We start from the raw sequence: 13451 nt of genomic DNA, 5'->3' as shown, positions 1-13451 counted from the left end.
TAAGATAAAATAAAGTTTATAGAGAAATGTAAGGGTCAAAAACAGCCAAGACAATCTCTAAGAACTAGATGGGAAAATAAGACTTACTATAAAGCTACAGTAATTAGACAGTAAGGAAATGGCACTTGAATAGACAAACCAATGAAACAGAACAATGATTCATACATATATTAATACATGACTCACAACAAAAGTAGCAATGCAGAATAAAAGTGATGCAAAGGAAAAGGGTACCTTTTCAACAAAGGCTACTAGGAAAACTAGATAAACATCTGGAAAAAATTAAATATGAGTCTTATTGAAACAGTGTGCAGCCAAGAGGGGGACCGCAAATAGGGATTTGGAATGGGGTCCAGAACTCAAGGTGTCCAGGAAATATTAGAAAGATATATAGAATGTCCTTCCCCTCCCCCACAGGTATGAGTTGGGGGAAGGGCCACATGGACAGGAACATGCAGAGCTGTTTGGAATAGCAAGGGCTTTGCAGCTAACCTCTGGCATGGTCATGTAACACATCTATAACCTTTAACTGGTTTCATAGGTATGTTAAATAGCTGTGGCCATGCTCTGAGCCAGGGGGATGGAAGGGACTTCCATCCAAGATGTAACTGGGGGGCAGGTCCCCCTGGTTACAGTGCCTGAGTGAGAGCTTGGACAAGGTTGGCTCCATGACATGGAGCCACACCTGCCTAGACTCACTGTGGTAGCCCAGTAAACTTGGAATAATACTGGAATGCTGGCAGGTGTAACTGATTATAGGAGTGGGAAATGCAGGTACAGAGGAAGATTGGCACAGGGATTTAAACCCAGACATGGCAGCCATTGAGGGGAGAACCACGCAGTTTGGGCAGAGTGGAGACCTCCCCTCCGCCCCACAGCTTTGCCAGGGGAAAACCACACAGTTTTGGCCAGAGTGGGGATCCCTGCAGCTTTGGTAGAAGAGGACCACGTGGCTTTGGGGTGTTCCCTTTGGCCACATGGCCTACAAAGCAGGACAGACTTTGGCTGGAAGAAGGGTGCAAGGACTTTTATTGGTGGCCATGAGAAGATGCCACATGACTTTAGATTAATTAGACATCCTGCCTGGACGACGACACAGCTGATGGTGCTGGAAGCCTGAATCACGGACCTCTACTACTTTTCCTGAGATGCAGTACCCCAGTTTAGGGCAGAGGGAGAAGGAAGGACTATGTGTGTCTGTGGGTATCCTAAAGGACTTTGATATTTTAATGAAGACATTAGGTCACTTTTAAGTCTGTATAGCTTTAAATAAATATTTCCTTTCCTTTTCACAAATCTCTGGCATTGACAGACATCTTTCCTCTGGCAGCGGACAAACAAACCTAGTGGGGGAGGTCCTTTCGTTAATAGTATATTGTACCCTCCTTGGCCCTGTTCTGTAACACTATCTCATATCAAGGCCAAAAATTAACACCAGCAGGGTGGGAGAGTAAGGGAGTTTATAAAACTACATGTGAAAGACAAACAATATAGCTTCAAGAAGTTTATCCAGTAGATTATCTTCATGATCTCAGAATAGGGAAAAACTTAAAATGGGAAAAAATTAACCAAAAAGTGACTCCTTACATCATTACACTCTGTCTCCTTCACCAGTTCCAAGAATTAACAAATTAAACAACAAATAGCTTTCAATCTGTCTGTAATGGGTTCAAACTACAGCAAGAGTTTTCCATCTCAAGCAGGCTGGTACTTTATTTCTCTGTTCCACCCTCTTCTTTTTCTTTGCCTCCTTGAAGTACAAATGCCCCTTTCACTCTGTTCTGTTCTTTACTGCCCCCCATCCTATGGTCTGTTGGTTTTTCCCAGCCTGATTCCACTACTATGCTCCTAATTCTGGCTTTTTTTTCTTCCTTTCTGATTCTGGCTTTTAACTTCACCTCCATTCTCTATGCCCAATCCTAATTATTTCCAACTTCTCTCTTAACCCCCAGCCCCTCAAATAAACTTACCCGCATTCAAGATCTCTCAATCCATTCATACAAAAGGTCCTTCCCACCATGATCCTGCTGAAGGCAAACTCTGATGATTAAGAACTAAATTCAAACTCCTTCCCTCTATTCCTTTTTACCTTTACGCAGAAATCTGACTTCTCCCTAAAACAAAGCCTGCCTTTTTGCTCTCCCCCACTTTGAAGATTCACAGATAAATGTAAAATTCCAGTGACTGTGTTTCAATCTAAAAGGTAATTTTCAACTCTTTCAAAAATGCTGGCAAATACTAACTGACAATAAAAATGGCCGTAACAATGCCTTTATTGTCAAAATAATCAATTTTATCGACCACTAACTAGACACAGCCCAAGGCCTTGTCTAATTACAGTATGTTTCAGTATTACTGAAGCAATAGGATGTTTAAAACAACAAATGAGAGATCAAATGCCACCTCAGTGGTATAAACTACCCCCTCTGTAAAATATTTTATTATTAAAATAAAGAGCTCCACCCTGTGAGCTGTCAGCAAAATACAGGAACAGACAAAGTGAGGAATGCTGAAAACCTCACTTAACAAGGCTATTTCAATGTCCTAATTTCACAAGCGGGTTTACTAGTTCAGTGAACCTAATCATGTAATCCATGCAATAATTCTCATTTCAAATCAAAACAAGACCGTATACCAGTAAACTTCCCAAAAGACACAGAAAAATAAAACTTTGGGAGAAAACTGGAGGTATTTTACGGAAAGAGAGTCTAAAAACTATCTGGGGATATCAAAGACTATCGCTTGTTCTTTTGTCAAAAGCTAAATTTGCAACAAGTAGATTTCAGAGAGATTCACAAAGGCAGCCAGAATCCTTGTCAGACAAACAGAGAATCTGTTTTCAGTGTAAGAGATAGTAAGTACAAAAATAATAGATATGGGGCAAGGAAATAAGGACAGATGGAAAAAAGCCTTAAAAGAGAAAAAGGAAAGAAAAGAAAGGAAACATGAATCGAGGGATGAGATATCAGAGTGAGGATGAAAAGTGTAACAACCAGAAGCACAAACTGGTTAAGAAAACAGTAATTCACTTAGCAGGATAAACTAAATAAATGTAGGCAAAGAGAAAATTAGAGGAGATTTGTAAACATCACCATACTAAATCACTCATCATAAGTCTTTTTCTTTCCACTTTTCTTTTTGACCAGCTATAAAGAAAATTTAAAACACAAGATTTTGTGGAAGAAGCAGCAATAAGATACCATCATCTTGAATATATGAGTAAAAAGGACAGAAACCAAGATAAACCCACAACAACATAAAGCTATTTGACTGATATGAATTAAGATAATTAATGAATAATAACTGCATTTCAACCTGGCATTAACTTCCAACAAAATACCTAGTGCAAATTCAGATTCGAAAAGCACAGGAAATGCATTTATGAAAATTCTGCTAAGTCAAAAAACTGTGAAACCCATTCCAAAGTTATCTCTAAATTTACAAGACTCACCTCACTTTAATATTTAGAGTAAGGTTACTGAGAATAATTAGTTTCACTCTGAACTCCAGCACAGCTCCTCATCTGTCCTTGTGCGGTTTAGGTGACACCCCACTCCCCCCATCCCTTTGTCTTATCTTATCTTGAATAGAAACAGTTTCTGCAAGTGACACTAGAGGAAACCCATTCAATCTTGAAAACCAGGAAAGCTGAGTTATCACCCAGCACAGATCAACATGTCAACCCAATTTTGGAGATGAAGGTACTCAGACAGTATATCTCTCACTATACTGAAAGGGCTTGTTTCTCTGAAGGCACCTTCTGCATTTAGCATGTACTCTGTGCACCAAGCACACTGAAAAGTCACCATTTCACACACACAATTTGTACTCCTCCCACCAGAAACGCCTTGCCCCTATTCTTCACATATTGCATTTCTACTCATTACAAAAATAAAATTTCTACTCATTAAACAAATATCACCTCCCTGAAGTCTTAAATAATAACCCTTTTCAGAATTAGGTACTCTTTCCTCTGTACCTGCTTTTAACTCTATACGGCATTAGTTTCTCTCTGCTTTGCTCTATACTTCCTTGTTAAATTTTAATCTTTCCTTAGTTTAAGGACAAGAATCATATCCTGCTTATCCATGTACTGCCATCATTTAATGCAGTGATGGGAATTATTTAAATCTTTGTTGACTGAACAGATGCAGAGGAAATGCCCTCTTCAACCTAAATGGCTAAACAAGGTACATTAGGCCAGAACCTGTACAAACAACATAGTGTCAGGTACTAAGAATAAAGTTTCTAAGAAGGCAGATGTGCACCATTATTAGCTCATCTCTACAGGTTTTCATCTCTACAGATTTTCAAATCTAGCACGTACCTTGACTTGTCTCTGTAAAGAACCAAAAAAATTCATAATATGCTTAAGTAGAATTTTAATATACATAATTAAAGTGTCCTATTTTAACAATGATTTTTGCCATTACCCTAAAATGTTAACGAATACAACACAGAGTTCCTAAAGTAAAACTGACACATCATAACAAGTAGCACTAATGAAAGGCAACTTTGTGAGGAACTTTAGCTGAGTATTCTATGATTGTATCTCTTTTGTTGGCATTATTCAAAACCACAGATTTATATATACAAACAACAAGACCAGTTACAAAGAGAACTGCAGGAAGAAGGCTGCTGCTCTGTAAAGAGAATAAGGAGCAAAGCCACAGAGCCATTAAGAAAAGTAGATAAAACAACAATGAGGTTCCTCTGGAGATACGTGGGAAAGTCATTCCCTCTTTTTCCTCCATCTTCCGTGTGGACTGTGACAGTCTTAATGTGGTTTCTTCTCTTATCCTTAGTTGTAAGAGTTCTGCCCAGCTAGTCTTCAGATGGTGGCTATGCCAGAACTCAGTTGTAATTTTTATGGGGTTGTGGGAGAAGGTGAGCACGGTGTTTAACCTACTCCTCCATCTTGACCAGAGTCTCGAATGATCATTTCCTTTCAACACTATATTCCTATTTGTTTCAGACTGCTTACCATATAGATCATGCCACTACTAACCAAAATCCATCTTGAATATACAAATATTTAAATTTAACACTGCAAAAGCTACACTCTTAATTACATATTTAAATTCTAATTAATCCAGTACTTGCCTATTTTCCAAATCGTTTTTTTCTCTACTTCTCTAAATCAAAATATAACATGGTGCCTTCGTTCCATATTTTAATAAACAAACTGAGTTTTGTCAAGTTTGGGAATGTTCCCCAAGGTTTTAGACTTTAAAACAACTGATTCTGGGAACTTTACAGTAAGTAATACTTTTTTCCTGTGTTACAGCTCTACTCAAATGAAAACTAAAATGAAATGGAGGAAAAAATGAAGTGCTTCTTTATGTTAAATCAATACTTTACCTCTTAAACACAAAGTCTGTACTTCAAGCTGCCATCCCTATTTTATCCACTTAGCCATTAAATTTTGGTATTTCCCCTTAGGGAAGATATTATATAATTAAACAATAAAGAGATACTTTTTTTACCCATTACAGTGATATTAAAACAACAGTAACATCAAGCTGCTCTATCAGACTATAAACTAGCAAAATCTCTGAACTTCCTTAGTATACACCAAGGACATTTATTATAGCACTGTGAGAAAAATTGCCAACAATCGAAATAAATGCCTGTCAATAAGGAAAACAGTTTAATAACTTATGCAGTATCTGGACTACAGACAGTCTGGCAGCAATTAAAAACAGTAAGGTGGAACTTGACCTTTCAACACAGATGAAAGGCCTGTTGTTACATGAAAAATGAAGCTGCAAAACATTTTGTAAAGTATTCTTTTATATCAAAAAGCACATACAAAACTACATATTTCTACAAGCCTATAACTCTAAACAATGGTAAAAGATACAGAAGTATATATACCAAAATGAAAACAGTGATTAGTTTCTCAATGATGAGAATCAGGGGGTGGCCTATGGGAATTTGAACTATATCTGTATTGTTTTGATTTGTTGTTGGCAAATGAACATATTCACTGATTAGTTGATTATTTTAAATGAACACAATGTTAAAAATATTGTTCAAAAATATATGGGGCATTAATAAAGAATATGAGGAATTAAAACAAAACTTCCCTAATAACAATTACAAAGATTAGAATTTTCTTTCTCAGTGGCAAAAGGGAAAATGACTAAGTATTACAACTTTAAAACAGCTTTCCAGCCATGATCCACAATAAATTTCAGATAAATTACAGTTAATTAGGAAAATAAAAGAAAAAACCGTGAACAAAGTAGAGCACAGTATTTGCCTGATCTGGCAAGAAGAATTAACTAATAAATCAAGTTTTAAATTTTTATATAAACATTTTTATAAAAAATGTATCTATAGCTAATAAATTAAGTTCTAAATTTTATATAAATGGTATACACAATATCAATACTTATTATTTTTAAGTGGTGGCATTATAATTTCTTTTCTCCTTTACATATTTCATATTTTTCAAACTTCCCAAAGAATAGCTATTGCTTTTATCATTTAAAAACATTGCTACCTTTAAAACAACTTTCATCCAAAAATAAAATAAATTCTATGAAGACTTAAGTTGGTCCTACAAGTATATATGTGTTTACAAGTATAACAGTCTTTTTTACTCTGTCGGACTTGTTCAACCCTGAGGCCAGAAAAAAAGTAGTACACAAAACCTCAGGATGGAAGTTTAAAATTGGGAATGTGCCCAAATTACTAAGTTTAGCTTTGTGATTTTTCAAAATGGTTCTCTAGCTCAAACAGTTATAAAAAGCTGAGGTTAAACTGTTTTCACATATGAAAATGATCTTGTCTCAGCCAATATCCTGTACCATGCCTTCCCAAATTATTAAAGAAAGAGTTCTTAAATATTCTTTCTTTCCATCACCACTAGTTTAGGAGTATTTTTTTTTTAGCAATTTCTTGGTGTTTGGGCTCATTAAGCCCTTAACAATCCCAATCTCACCACCTCTAAGAGATTTTATGTAGATGACATGACCTAAAACTTATAATTTGAGAAAATTTTTATAGTATTATATACCAGTATTCACATTTGCTATGTGAATTTGCAATGAAATTATTCCCTGAATAGACATTTATTGTAACAGGGCAAAGTACGAGGCCCTGAACACACAAGAATGTTTATAACCTATTGAAGGAGAAAGACAAGTAAACTGTTGCACAACACAAAGTGCTAACACAATGTATTCACAGGCAGAGGGGCTGACAGGGGAGGGAGAGGCTGGTGAAGGACAAGGAGCAGGACAAGGGAGACTGCAGAGACACATTCTGAACAAGGTATGAAGAGATGAACAGTACGAAATCTTAAAGCAGTGGTATGCTACACATCCCAGGAACACAAAACACCGATGTGTTCTACCTACCAAACTACCCTGTATTTTAATCTACCTTTTAAATGTTACACTAATTAGTTACCATGAACGCATCAGTCAACCCCATTAGAAAGCCATTTTCCACTCCTTTATACGTGTAGCAGTATGAATTTCTGATAAGGCCATATTCCCTCAAACAAATGTATCACTAAACTTTGACTAGACATAAAGATTGTGAACCAGTAACAAAATAACATTAAACAAATAACAGCCAGACAAAGCTCAAGCCCTGAATAGCCTAATTGGAAAACGAAAGGATCCTTTTACAGGTCATATACACCTCCTGACCTGTATTTTGCAATCTGCTCCCAGACTGTCAATAGATAAGCAGCCTAGCACTCAAGACAGGAGACTGATCTTTGGCACAGCCAAGCATCCACCCAGGACACCTGCTATCCCCATACACTGCCCTCAGACGAGCCAAGGTAGGCCTGGAACTTGAGAAGGTTTATTTCCAATCTGGAAAGTTGCCAACATGTCTCATTCAAAGTGGAAGGACAAGGGCCAGCCCATCCCGCCATGCCCAGATCCAAAGCAGCAGGACCTTCTGTAGGTATTCCTGACCCAGAGGTGACCTGCACACATTCTTCCGTGCCTGCTAATAGCTGCACAAGAATTTGCTCAGCCCCGTTACTGTCTAGACTCTGACCTTACCCCTGGCAACCCAGCAACAGCATATTCCAAGTTGGAGGAAGATCATATGCACTGGAGAGAGCACACCAGTCCTACTGGGACATAACTAAGTACTACAAAAACAGCACCCTCTTTACGATGTGCAAATTATAATATCAAAGTACAATCTTGTATACATTAGAATAAAATATTCCCCAATCTAAACTACCCAAAGTTTTAAGAACCACCACACAAGTTGGAGAAGTGAGGGGATTAATGCTAAGGGGAAACTCAGTTTCCTGGATTTTGCTCACCAAAGAAAATCTCTAAGAAATACACCATGAAATTCTAACGATCGCATAAGAAGCCATTTTTTAAAAAGCTGAGGACAGTTGATATATCAAAAGTAAAAACACCTAAATTGCTTCAGTATATCTCAATATTCACTAAAGAATCAATACTCACTAAATACTAAATTATATTCATTCTCTAAAAGTGACAAAAAAGATCCAGTGGAATACAGGAGGACATCAACAATACAGTAGTAGAAAGACATATGAATAGATAAAAATAACATGTCAAAAATAAAGGTAAGTTTATTCAAACTATTAAGATTATAGGGCAGAAATCTATTAATTTTTAAAATTTGTATAGAGGCTATAATTAATATGAATTTATTAATACTACTGGGTGCAAAAATACACATTTAAATAACAGTCTTGGAAAAAATACATAATTCATAACCACTTAATTATATAAACATTAAAAAACATTTATATTACCTGTTATATATTGTACACCACTTCAAAAAACACATTATTTGTGTTCTGGATTATAAATGGACATTTCTTCACATAAGTCATTACGCACTTTGCTGGGGCTACAGCAAAGTGTTACAGCAGTTATCTAAGGATAACTGCTCTTCTTTATCCAGCAGTGATAGAGGAGAACCCAAGAATCATACATTGTAACTGCAGAAATGAAATTTCCCAACCACCTTATAGAAATAAAAATGCATTTAATTTTTAAGGCCTTCCAAAAATGGGGAAGGAGTTATTTTACTTTAATTTCATTTTTTGTAAAGAATATACAGGCAAAAAGTAATAATAATATATAGGCACACACATACATACACACAAAAAATACTAAAATATCATTCACCAAAATACCAATAATAGTGACAGAAATAGCAAATACTCTTAACTCCATTTTGGTTATGTGGAATTTCCACACAGAATAAATGAGTTAATTTTGGAGGTGAGGGGATCTTCAAAGAACACTGATTAGTCACAAGGTATTCTATAATCCTAATGGATTCCTAATGGAATCCTAATGATTCCATCATCCTAATGTTTTACCACCACCTTACACTATTCCTTCTCACTTCTTTCCCCTATAAAATGCTCTCACAGCACCCACAAAACATCTCTGAACTACAGCCAGATGATAAACAGTTGTGTAACATTCTGTTTCCCTACTAGAACATAAGCTTAGTGATGGCGAGGTCATGTCTGCACTGATCACAGATGCATCTTAGAACTTGGCACAGGGCTTCCATGTTGTAGGCAGGCAAATGATTTTAAGTGAATGGGTGAATGAACAAATTGGTCTAAATCCCTCAGAATGTAGCTGAAGATCAAGCTTTCCTCTGTTTTCACTAAAAAAAAATGCTGGTTGATATATTATCACTACCTTCTGTATTTGAAAACGTGTTTGAATTACCTCATTAGGTTTTTTTCCCAATTTAATCACTCCCAGTTCCCTAAAATTTTCTCCCTTTTATGCAGCTTATTCTGAACCCTAGCTTATTCACAGTGGTTCAATTATAAAACTTAGTATCAAGCCAAACATTCCAATTCCTACTTACTACTTATTATAATTGAAAGCATATTCATAATTTTATATAAAATGGGCAAATTCAATATCCTTCATACAGAAACATTCTTCCCTCCTATAATATGAATTTCAAGTTGCCAAAGACTGTTTCATTCTTACTATTCACCACTATCACTAGCATAATATTTGTACCAATTGTCTTAACTCACATCTTACAAACTCTATATCGTAATTATAAGAATTAGTTTAAGTGTTTTTAATGTTACTAACCAATGTCACCCATAAAAATTTAACTAAAAAAGAATACAGATAAACTTATAGTCACTTTCCTACCTCACAGAATCAACTTAATGTTTCCTGAAAAGTCAGGTAAATATATTTAAAATCTAAATCTTTGAACAGGGTAGTTGAACAATTTGCTTTAATAATCAGTATATTTACTAAAATAACAGGATAACTAACACCATTCATAACACTGTCTCCAAATACTAGCACTCCAACAAAGGCCCCAATATCACCTCCATCCTATAAGAACTTGTGATGACCTAATGTCTATCTGATGGGGAAAAATATGCAGTAAGGTATAAAATCCCTCAATACTCTGCCTCTTCAACTGTAAACACTTCTGTAGTTTCATCCATTATCTGAACTTGCCCCAATTGCTCTTTTCAGAGCTGATTTCTCCACCTGTGCTGTGATTCCACCTGTTCCCAGATCTTCCAGAATCTGAACTGTTTTTATTTTAATTGTGTATATTCTATTATACATCTCAATAAAGTTAAGAGAAAAAATATATCCAAAATCCAACCCCTTTTTATCATCTCCATTGTTTCCATCCTGATATCTCTGAACTGGTTTTAGTCATTTCCTCACCCTTATACCTCCTCTTTATCAGAAAGATTAGTAAAACAAGGTTCCTAATGTAAAATGTTTTCTTTACACTAAGACATAAAATAGCAGTCAAGAAGGAGAAATTTCTGATTGGATAATGAAGAAAGTTTACCTAACTTAGGCTATTTAGAGTAAAAGAAATAATTGCAGTCTTCACTTACATGAATGATAATGATTAAAAATGTGTTTATGGCCCTGACCGGATGTGGATCAGCTGGCTGAGCACTGTACTGCAAAGCTAAGGGTCACCAGTTCGATTCCCCTAAAGGTCAGGACACACATGCCTGGGTTGTGGGTTCAGTCCTAGGCGGGGCAGGTGCAAGAGTCGACCTTTCTATTTTGTATTGATGTTTCTCTCTCTCTCTTTCTCTCTCCCTCTCCATGTCCCTAAAAAATAAATAAACCAATCTTTAAAAACTGTGTTTATGTAAAGGTACGTGTGTATTCATATACCAATGATAAAATGTCCTACATCTGCAGGAGGCAAAATATAAAGACAGAGCATTTTAGGTTAGACATAAAGAATCCTCATGAAGCACAAAAGACAAAAAGAGGTTACAGAAACTTCATCTCAGAAGCACTTTAAAATAAAGATAAAACGGTGAATAACCTGTTTTGAGTGGTTTAAATATGATCTGCCTGGAAACAAATAACTAGATTCAACAGAATTAACTTCTGCTTCAAAATTTTGTAATGAGTAATGAGTATGTTACAATTTTACTAATTTTACAATTAGTAAAAATACAATTTACTAATAAATTGTATACAATTTTAATAATTTTCAGTAATTCTTAAATCTCTGCCATAGATTATGCTCTATTTAACAACTTCATGAGACAGATGGTTTTAACAACTAGTGAACAAAAACTAATTTTTTAAAATTTTGTAGTGTTAGTTTCCTCAGTATTTGAAAGTTTTATTTACACAGATTTAATATAAAAAAGGTAAAACAATTGAACTGTATGCTGAAATTACCTAGGGACGTTTAAAAAATTAGTGATACCTAAGTCTCACCCTCCCAGATCTGGGGTTTAGTTGGTCCAGGCTGTGTGGTCTAGGTATCAGGACTGTGAGAACCCTAGAACTTATTCTTTCACTTCTAACAGTAACAAGTGGAAGTTCAATCACTTCCACATTGATACAGTAATTATTTGGAAAGTCTCATTTTTATGGCAAGGAGAAATAAGGGAAAGATTTCATGTGGTCTTATACAATTTGGGGAATTTTTAAAGTTCAGGTTGTAACTATGATTAGCTGATTTTTTTCCCTTTAAAGAGAAATACACTTAGCATCTGGTGTACAAGTATAAATACTATGCTTTGATAAGGAACAAGTATAGATAACTGTATCTGCAGTTACAACATACGTTCATTCATCATTTTCTTGAAGATACACACACATTCTAGGAAAGGCCAAATAAAAGAGCCCTTTGCAGAATCCTTTTACGAAGAAAACCTCTGTAAGGAAAAGCATTGCTAACTTACATTATGTGTCTTATACATTTACAATACATTTCTGTATATTTCTTGGGGAAGGCCATCTACAATATCCTTGTTAACAACACTAAGATTTTCTTTTATTATATTTTTATCCAATAAGGGTCAGCTAAATTGTTGATCTGACATTTAAAAAATCAGTAAAAATCAATCAATTAAAGACATCTAACTTTCAAATATATAAATAATAGTCCTTAGAAAAAATGAAAGGTACAAGGGGGGTAGTTCAGAAGTTCAAATACTAAATAGAGAACAAATACTTAACTGTATAGTAATAACCTATATGAGAAAATTATTTCTCAACATGTTTTCAAATAGGTATTGATAGGGGAAATAGAGAACAATTACTTAACTGTATAGTAATAACCTATATGAGAAAATTATTTCTCAGCATGTTTTCAAATAGGTATTGATAGGGGAACTCAAGAGTTAAAGATTTTAGCTGTTGTTATAGTTGATAAGCTTAAGTGATTAATGCATGTGGAAAGCTGTAATTCTAGAACTGGAATGATGACCTACATGACTCCTGTAGGATGACAAGCAATTCAACCTTTATGCCCCAGGGGTCTGCAAGAAATGGAGATGGTATCTGAGCCACTGTGTTCCAGCAAGGCATAAGCCCAGGGAGGGAACATCCTTATGCAAATAAGCCCAGGGAGGGGGACATCCATAAGCCCAGGGAGGGAACATCCTTATGCAAATGCACCCTTATGCAAATATAGAACTTGATCAATAGATGAAAATCACCTCTAGAATGCAATTTCTGGTTAACCTTTTTTTTCCAAATTCCTTAACTACCTTTTTCTTCTCCTTATAAAAACGTCAGCTTGAGATGACACATTAAGATCACTTTTAAGGTACATAAACCACCATCTTCTCAGATTACCAGCATCTGAATAAAGCTCCCATAGACTCAATTCTTGTCTGTACTTACTGGTTCTGGTAATGGCAGGCAGCACAAATGCCAACTTTTCTGGCCTCAGTATCTTGTTATGACATCTCTTTACATATCTGTATGGCAAGCTCCCTAACATATCTGCCTATGGCAAAATAATTAATATATTTACAGCAAAAATGTCCTCCTGACCTTTGTTCATCCTCAAATTCACCTTGTGAATTCTCAAGTTCACCTCACATTTTACCTTGAAAGTAAAAACGTAGATTGCTACATCTGAGGCACAAGTCTTTCACAAATTCTTGTACTTAAATTCAGATCCAAAATAGACCAGATTATTGGCAC

The 13451-nt window shown here is 35.6% G+C and overlaps 1 protein-coding gene across 6 annotated transcripts in view; it reads right to left on the bottom strand.

The window, feature by feature from the left end:
- MYO6 (myosin VI) overlaps positions 1 to 13451 on the bottom strand; it is a 162007-nt gene that overhangs the window by 129144 nt on the left and 19412 nt on the right. The window lies entirely within an intron of this gene.

Source organism: Phyllostomus discolor, chromosome 4 (assembly GCF_004126475.2).
Source record: "Phyllostomus discolor isolate MPI-MPIP mPhyDis1 chromosome 4, mPhyDis1.pri.v3, whole genome shotgun sequence".
Lineage (NCBI taxonomy): Eukaryota > Metazoa > Chordata > Mammalia > Chiroptera > Phyllostomidae > Phyllostomus > Phyllostomus discolor.
Note: the sequence above shows the minus strand (reverse complement) of the source record. Positions and strands in the feature narration are given on the sequence as shown.